The sequence below is a fragment of the Psittacula echo genome (assembly GCF_963264785.1).
Source record: "Psittacula echo genome assembly, chromosome: 4".
Classification (NCBI taxonomy): domain Eukaryota; kingdom Metazoa; phylum Chordata; class Aves; order Psittaciformes; family Psittacidae; genus Psittacula; species Psittacula echo.
This window is the reverse complement of record NC_137738.1, coordinates 82,932,807-82,942,165: the sequence shown is the minus strand read 5'-3', so window position 1 is coordinate 82,942,165 and position 9,359 is coordinate 82,932,807.

Sequence of the window (9,359 nt, the reverse complement as noted above, 5' to 3'; positions counted from 1 at the left end):
CTAGTAAAGTGAGGGAATGGTTTTTGATAATGAATTAAATACTGGTTTCCTAGGAGATGGAGCGATGCACCAGAGGCAGTGTCAGTCTTCTCTGGAGCACTGCTTACTGTGCAGTGTGTTCTCACCCTACTATATTAAACTCTGCTAATGGATCTGGGATAGGCCACCTGTTACTGTGAAAAGGTGTTGAATTACTGAGGAGTAATTTGGGACAGTTTCCAGGTTACTTATGCTAGCCTCTCATATTCTCTGTAGAAGGAGAGCTGAGTAAGACCCCAGACTTTAAGAGTACTTGTGTTACTAGAATTCTGTGAGATTATCTTGCCTGCATATACCACACAGGCACAATGTTGGGGGTATTAATTTGCATTGGAATGTCTATGTTCTTAGGTGTACGTTTATGCAACTTTTGCACTGATGTTTCAATAGAAAGTGAAACCCTTTTTCTTATTTATCCACAGAGAAGGTTACATTTTATACAAGAAAGAATGTATTTTCTTATTTTTTTTCTTTTAAACTTTAAAAATTTGCAACAGATAATGTAACTTGGAAAACATTTAGTTCAACTGTAAACATCTGTCTTTGCTGCTATTTTGTGACAACAGTAGGTGTTTAATTTATCTGGGGACAATTTGTTTACTTACAGTAAACTGATTCGCGGAGAAAAAGAATTTAGCTGCCTTTAAGGTGCAGCTTACTGCATTTTTGAGCAGATTTCATAGTGTATTAACCTATGAGCAAAGTAGTTTAATTTTCCAAGGCAAACTTCAGAAATCTCATCTAATGTCTAACACGATAAAGCTCAGCCAAACCTTTTGTTATAATTAACAGCAACAAGCCTAGATATTCTTGTTATCTGTTATTCTAAAAGGTAGATGATTTTTTTCCTTAATGAGTTCTACAATCTATTTTTACCTTGTTGGAGGAAAAGCTGTTGGGTCCATTCTGTATTTCCTACTACTAATTTCATCTGGTGATTCTTTCTTTGCCGTGAGTTGGAAGGAACAGAAATATGCAGTTTGATTTCCTCTTGAGGTTCATTTTCTGGCACATTTTTACTATATCCTTTCTGATTTGTTTCCTGTGGTAAAACATCCTCATTTTTCAACTTCTTTTCAAAGGCATTCTCATTGTCTTTATCATTCTCACCATCCTTTTGCAAAGACCTTCAAAACCTGCGATATGCTCTTTGAATGATAGATTGACTAGCACTTCCAACTTCATGAGACAACACCACTGATCTATTTCATGATACTGTATTCTTGTATAATTCTCCAATCTGCCCTTTCTCCCTTCACATACATATTAATTAGAGACCTTCAACGAACTTTTACAATAGCGTAACTAACAATTTAGGGTTCTGTTATAACTGCTCTTTATTCAGCACAGATTCTCCACCTCCTGGTCCTGCTCATTCTTATTCTCTGACAAGGAGAATGGAAAATGAAGAAGGAATTTATAAGCCTTATAACAAAATGCATATATCTTTACACAGGTTACAAAGAAACTCTATTTACGTGTTTGTAGACATACATAGATATTCTAAAGCCTAAATAAATTGTGGTTATTTTTGCAAAAAATGAGTGACGAAGCAAATTTACAGAAAGGAGACAAAACAGTTAAAGGAAGGGACATATTTTTCAAGTTCTGACATTTAGTTTGAACTTAGTGAGCTTAGTCTGGACTTCAGTCACTGCACCAGTGAAAGAATTTATGCAACTCATAAATTTAGGGCCTCAACTTGCCATCCTTCACCTCCTTCACTTATTGCACCTTCAATTTATGTTTTTAGAGATGTTCATAATAAGGAAGTTCTGTGTGTTTAATTTGCAGATGAGTAACTAGACGTTGAGTTTAAATGATGACAGTTTTCTATAAGTGGTTACAAGCAATTTACTATGGTCGAATCATAGAATCATAGAATAATTAGGGTTGGAAATGACCTTAAGATCATCAAGTTCCAATCCCCCTGCCATGGGCATTTCCAACCCAAGGCTCTGTCCAGCCTGGCCTTGAACACCACCAAGGATGGAGCGTTCACAACTTCCTTGGGCAACCCATTCCAGTGCCTCACCACCCTCTCAGTAAAGAATTTCTTCCTTAGATCCAATCTAAACTTCCCCTGTTTAAGTTTTAACCCATTACCCCTTGTCCTGTCACCACAGTCCCTAATGAAGAGTCCCTCCCCAGCATCCCTATAGGCCCCCTTCAGATACTGGAAGGCTGCTCTGAGGTCTCTATGCAGCCTTCTCTTCTGCAGGCTGAACAGCCACAACTTTCTCAGCCTATCTATGATGCGTAGAAACATACAGAATCCTCATGAAGTTCATTAAATATAATCCTTCTAGCAGTGAAAATGCCAAAAGCTCAGCTGTGCTTGACAAGAAATGGATTTTAAAACCTAGAGTTTTGAAATCCAGAAGAAAAAGCCACTAAAGATACAGTGAGGAATATCTGAGGAGGCTTAGGCATTTAGAGAGGTAGAAAACTTAGGATGAAAAAAGTGAAAAATATATATTTCAAATAATACCTTCCCAATCTCTACTCATGTTTTACTATGAGATCTTTAGATGTTTAGTTGAAGATCTTGGCTAATTGTGATCCAGCTGAACTTAAACTGAGACCAGGCTGCCTTGTTTGCAAGCACTTCCATAACAGTAAATGAAAAATGTGTAATAAATTGAAAGAATTAGCAGTATCAGAGAGTGAAAGTCTTGTTTATAATCTTGTTTGATTATAGTAAACAATGAAAGAAATTACTTATCTTCACAGATCATTGGAAGAACTGCATAGACTCAGACATCCCCTCCCCCAAATATTACTGAAAGAACTTTAAGGTTGTAGGTCTGCACAGTCTCCAGGTAAATACTCATCACACAATGCGTATTAAGCACTGCATCACACTTTCAACTTCACAGAAAAATAAGTGGTTTCCTTTTCAGTGCTGGCACCCCAAAACGTGTTTACACAATACTTGTTTACACATATGACTCTGACAGCTGGCAGCTGGCTTATAAACACAGGAAAAGGCAAAATAGTTTCCCGTGCTGATGAGTTTCTAGTCTGTTGGTCCAGATCAACAGTCACACCTGCATGGACTCGTCTGAGCCTGTTCAGTGTCCTGCCAACCTCAGTGGGGTGCTGCAGAATAGATGAGCAAATTTGCATATACCTGGTCACAGATCTGAACCTTTCACAATTACCTTTATTAGTAGCCGAGACGATTGCCTTTAAATTACTTCTTCCTCCACCCCTCCATAGATAACAGGCTCATCCTGCAAAGCACATACACACCTTTACTTTAAGTCATAGATACAAGATTTTAATAATAGACAGAAATATAACCTGAGGCTCAAAAGCTGTCAAATGGCAAAGGGAAAAGTCTATCTTTTATCATAAGGACTGATATTCTCAGGCATGAGAACTGAAGCTAGATTTGACTCACACAATGCAAGGTGACTTGACTGAGAGACAAAAACGTGTTTAGTTCGCTGAAAGATTCATCTGATATTCAGGCTAGCCCAAGTTCTGAAGTCCAAGGCTGGCCTGTATCTGGGCTTTTTAATGTTTACTTTTATTTTTCACATTTTTAGAGCTATTTTATTGTCTTTTCCTCTTTTTGGAAGTTGAATTATTGGTTTACAGTGTTTAATGGAGCAGGTATCTGAGCCAGCCACTGTTTAATAGGACATTGGATAATGAATGGTACTGACAATATTCTTCAACGTACAGCCAGGCGAGGTAAAACTTATTGAAATATGCAAATGACAGAGATGAACGTGGAATAGAATATTCAATACTTGAGAAGCTGGAGAAGACCACTAACAGTTCTAGCTTTAGTGCTTCTGTTGCAAATGACTTGTGTTATTTATTTATTTTTTGGCCCAGCATCATTTTAGAGCCTGAACGATCAAGCTCTTCACTGACTGGTTTCAAACTTCTATCTTCTTAGTAAACATATATTCTATAGTACAGTAGCAAATTGCAGAAAAGAACAAATCAGTGCAGTCTATGCTAACACAACAGTGCATGTTCACCCCATAGACTGAAATATTAGAATCCAAGAGAAGTCAGATTAAAACACATAAGAAATTCTTTGTTTTCATAAAAAATTGTATGCCATTATATGACATATTCAATTTCTGATGCAGAAAGCATGATTTTATACCATAAGAAGCCTTAGAACATTTAGAGAAATTACTGCAAAGTTCTGCTTACTGTAGTGCAAAGTAGTGTATAGCTACTTAAAATCTCTTATTAGCATTTTGTTGAATGATTGAGAAAAATATTGATGCAGCAGTTCATTAAAAACAGGAGAAAAGTAAAAGTTTCCCTGTTACTTAACTGAAAGATTGTATTAAGCTAGAAAAATATAATGTAGTTATGGAATAAACTATCAAGGTACCAGTAAAGTCTTTAAATGCCACATGAAAATAAGAATGCATAAACAGAATATGAAATCAAAAGGTAAAAAACAAAATAACAAAAAGTGGACAAAGAAATGGATACAAATTATGTTGATGCTTTGTGAACTATTCTCATGACAAAATACTTCTGTCTTGTTTTCTTATGACTTAATATAAAAATGGAAATCTCAAGAGGTCACATTATAGAATAGTAGAACAGATTATATCTTTGAGTAGAGATGTACTGAGAAATGTTCTCTGAGTGCAGTGTCAATGTGTCTGAGAAGTGGCAAAAAGAAGAGCAAAGTCAGCTAATGAGGAACAGGAGACACTTTAAGAAAAATGGAAATGCCATGAGGGAGGTCGTCTATCCAAGGAAAATGAAAGTAATTGACGAAATTTAAAAATAGCTAAGGGGAAGTTTTTAAACTGATGATCTGAAAGCAAATGTGCTGAAAAGTACAGCATTTGATTCATCTGGTAGTGAAGTTACAGAACACTGTACTCAAATGTAGTATATAGGGTAAACCAAACAAAATTCAGACAAATGACAGCAAGGACTAAATGCTGAGTGAATAGGATCTCATTTAAACAGGTCACCAAATAAAACCACCAGAACAAGATCATATGTATGAATATTTCTATGCAAAGGCTTGAAACCTGAAATAGAAGATAGATAAACTGGAATGGTTGTTTTAAATGAGAATGCTGACAGGAATATACTTGGTAGAATACGGAAGCTATGCCTATGTTTATACTGGATACTGACTGGCACAGTATTTAACTCTCAGACAGAAAGAGTTAGGACAGGAAGAGTTCAGGGGCTTGCAAAAGCTGCAGATCACCTAAGCAGCCATCACATGACCATGATGCTATAGAAAAAAGAAGGAAAAGGGTTAAAACCAAGGATGTAAGCCTGGGTATCCTCAGCTTATCCTGCATCACATAGCTCCTAAGTACAAATTACATAGGAAAAAGTATACCAGTATTTGCCTTTTAGAGAAAAAAGTCCATAAAGTTTTCCAAGACCAGGTGATACTCACAACATGTACTAAACGAATTCAAATACTGAATTGTTAACCTAATAACTAAAATATGTAACCTCGAGGTGAAAATAACCCAGGGGACATGACAGGTGTCAAAGGAATAGCCAGACTTTCATAGGGCCTGTAGTGTGTTTTGAAACACTGGACTCATAAGTCAATTTTGTATACTTTGCAATTTGATGTAACTGAGGTAGTAGGCATGTAAATATGCATAATAGAAAATTATCATTATGGGTTTTGAAGAGGGAAGGTACACATCACATATCTGTTACATTTACCTTAAATTTTACTAAGTATACTTGTGCTTTCAAAGCGTTTTCTACTTTCAGGGTCTTTGAATACACTTCATGACGCTAAATTATCATCTTGCAGGTCCTCTTGTGGTTAATAACAGGTTCATGGGAAGAAAAAAAAAAAGACAAACAAAAACCAAACGAACAACAGAAAAAATATTTATGAAAATGAAATTTATTACTAGATTCAAAGACGTGCACTAGACTTGTGTAGTCACCATATTCATGGATGATTTAGGAAAGGACATGAATATAAAACGTAGCAAAGCTTTCTGATGATGCTGTCAGTTGAGTAACAAAAATAAAATGATTGCTGAAATGAAGATCTTTTCAAGAAGGAATTAACTGATGAAAAGAGCATCACAAGTGGCATGCAAAAAAAGGAAGGGAAAATATTCCAGTTTTTACAACATATGAGCAACAAACCAAATAAAATTATCCAGCAACAGTTTTAAAGGTAGAAAAGGAGGAACACTGTAACAAAACATGGAAATCATTGCTTCTAGTTACAGTGGAAGCCAGATGTTCATATGGGTTCAGAAAACAATTAAGCAAAATTGTTGGGAAAAAACCCCATAAAGATCTATTTATTAACCAGACATAATGGTTTGCCTCAGGAAGCTGCTAACTTGCAAATTGCTCAAAGATGGGAAGTTGCAATGATGGAAAGCATCATTGCAAGTCTGCCTTACCCTTGATGTTCTCCTCTACGTATCTTTTCCTGACCACTGTCAGGATGTGTCACTGATTAGAGGGATCTTTGACCTCATGTAATATGACCCGTTTTTCGGAAGGATTAAAGAACAAAGAAAGAACCAGTCTGATGAAAACAATAGGACAGCATAGTACTTTTGGTCTGATCTTATGTCAGTAGGTCAGTTAACCTGGATACAGAAAATACAGGTCATAACCTGTAATACAGGTTGGTGTCATTTAGCTTTCATAATACCAGAAGTGATGTGCCTCTTAAAACCATCTTTGCAACTGTTTCTCTTCCTATTCTTAATCTATCTTCTCTACTTAAAATGTATTCTGCAGAATAGAGGTTGTTCCTTGCTTCTGCTTTGCTCCTTCCAAAGCTCTAATTGCATCATGTCTCAGATCATACCAAAGATCCTCTGCTGTTTCCAAATGGGTCAGGAGCAGATGATAGAGAAATTAAATTTAAGATACAGTTTATATTTTGGAGTCATATTTTATCTGGCTTCAGAGCTCTTGAGTGCAATATTGCATCCAAACTGCTTCATTTAATAGCCTTGATGGACTTGTAATAAATTTGCCTTGGCTTCTACAACGAGTTCCAGTATTCACATAGACATGATGATACAAAAAGATGTTTCTTTTTTCCTGATTTAAATTATCATTTTTTAAAAAAAAAGTATAAACAGACATCCCCCTTTCAGCTTTCATACCGTCTTCAGAGACCTCTTTGGTAAAGGTGTATTTCAATTTGTTCTATCGAGGTTGGATCTGTGTCCTGATCATTAAATGTATTTGCTTTTCAATGTTTGTAGACTTGGTAGAGGAGTGAATACTGCAGATGGAACACATTCATTTTCATATATCAAAAGCCTTTTTTTTTTTTTTTGGAACTCCTTTTAGTACTTGGCTGTTAATAAGCAAATGGCCTAGGGAAAGCATGGAGGAGCAGGGAACTTTTCTGGGTTTGGGGTTTTTTTCCTGCTATATTTGGCTAATGGTACCTTAGCAAGCTTTTGCATAGGTTCAAAAATGATCCTACAGACCAGGATCCAGTTTTCTGCACACAGTGAGAAAAAATGCCTGAGGTTGGCTAAACAAGGTTGATTGCCGGATGCTTCTTATATCACCAGTGATCCAAAAATTCAACAGCATGTTTGAATAATGTCTCTTGTGATAAAACTAGTTCTGCCTCTTCAACCTGTAACTTATTATCAAATTAATGCCAAGTCAAGAAGGGGCCTAAAGTAAATGTGTTGCTCCAAACTAGTGTTTGGCTAGGGATGTTAAGGATAACAGGAAGGGATTCTATAGGTACGTAGTGAATAAAAGACAGACTAGGGACAACGTAGGCCCCCTCCGGAAAATGTCAGGAGAACTGGCTACCTTGGATTTGGAGAAGACTGAGGTTCTTAATGACTTCTTTGCCTCAGTCTTCACTGGCAAAGTCTCTGACCACACCACCCAAGTCTTGAAAGGCGGATGCAGGGACTGTAAGAATGAAGACCCTAGGCCCACTGTAGGAGAGGATCTGGTTCGAGACCATCTTAAGAACCTGAACGTACACAAGTCCATGGGACCTGACAACATCCATCCGTGGGTCCTGAAGGAGCTGGCAAATGAAGCTGCTAAGCCACTGGCCATCATATTTGAAAAGTCATGGCAGTCAGGTGAAGTTCCCGATGACTGGAAGAAGGGAAATATAACCCCCATTTTCAAGAAGGGGAAAATGGATGACCCGGGGAATTACAGACCAGTCAGTCTCACTTCTGTGCCTGGCAAACTCTTGGAGCAGATTCTCCTGGAAGGCATGCTAAGGCACATGAAAAACAAGGAGGTGGTTGGTGACAGCCAGCATGGCTTCACTAAAGGCAAATCCTGCCTGACCGATTTGGTGGCCTTCTATGATGGGGCTACGGAACTGATGGACAGCAGCAGAGCAGTTGATGTCACCTACCTGGACTTGTGCAAAGCATTCAACACTGTCCCACATGACATCCTTGTTTCTAAATTGGAGAGACATCAATTTGATAGACGGACCACTCGGTGGATAAAGAACTGGCTGGATGGCCACACGCAAAGAGTTGTGGTCAATGGCTCGATGTCCAACTGGAGATTGGTAACGAGTGGTGTCCCTCAGGGATTGGTATTGGGACCGGACTTGTTCAACATCTTTGTCGGTGACATGGACAGTGGGATTGAGTGTGCCCTCAGCAAGTTTGCCAATGACACCAAGCTGTGTGGTTCGGTTGATACGCTGGAGGGAAGGGATGCCATCCAGAGGGACCTCGACACGCTTGTGAGGTGGGCTGATGCCAACCTGATGAAGTTTAACCATGCCAAGTGCAAGATCCTACACCTGGGTCGGAGCAATCCCAGGCACGGCTACAGGTTGGGCAGAGAAGAGATTCAGAGCAGCCCTGCAGAGAAGGACTTGGGGGTGTTGGTCGATGAGAAAATGACCATGAGCTGGCAGAGTGCACTCGCAGCCCAGAAAGCCAACCGTATCCTGGGCTGCATCAAAAAGGAGCGTGACCAGCAGGTCAAAGGAGGTGACCCTGCCCCTCTACTCTGCCCTCGTGAGACCTCACTTGGAGTATTGTGTGCAGTTCTGGTGTCCTCAATATGAAAAGGACATGGAACTGTTGGAACAAGTGCAGAGGAGGGCCACGAGGATGATCAGGGGACTGGAGCACCTCCCGTATGGAGACAGGCTGAGGAAGTTGGGGCTGTTCAGCCTGGAGAAGAGAAGGCTGCATGGAGACCTCAGAGCAGCCTTCCAGTATCTGAAGGGGGCCTACAAGGATGCTGGGGAGGGACTCTTCATTAGGGACTGTAGTGACAGGACAAGGGGTAACAGGTTCAAACTTAAACAGGGTGTCGTGGTTTAAGCCCAAGCTGTAAATCAGAACCAC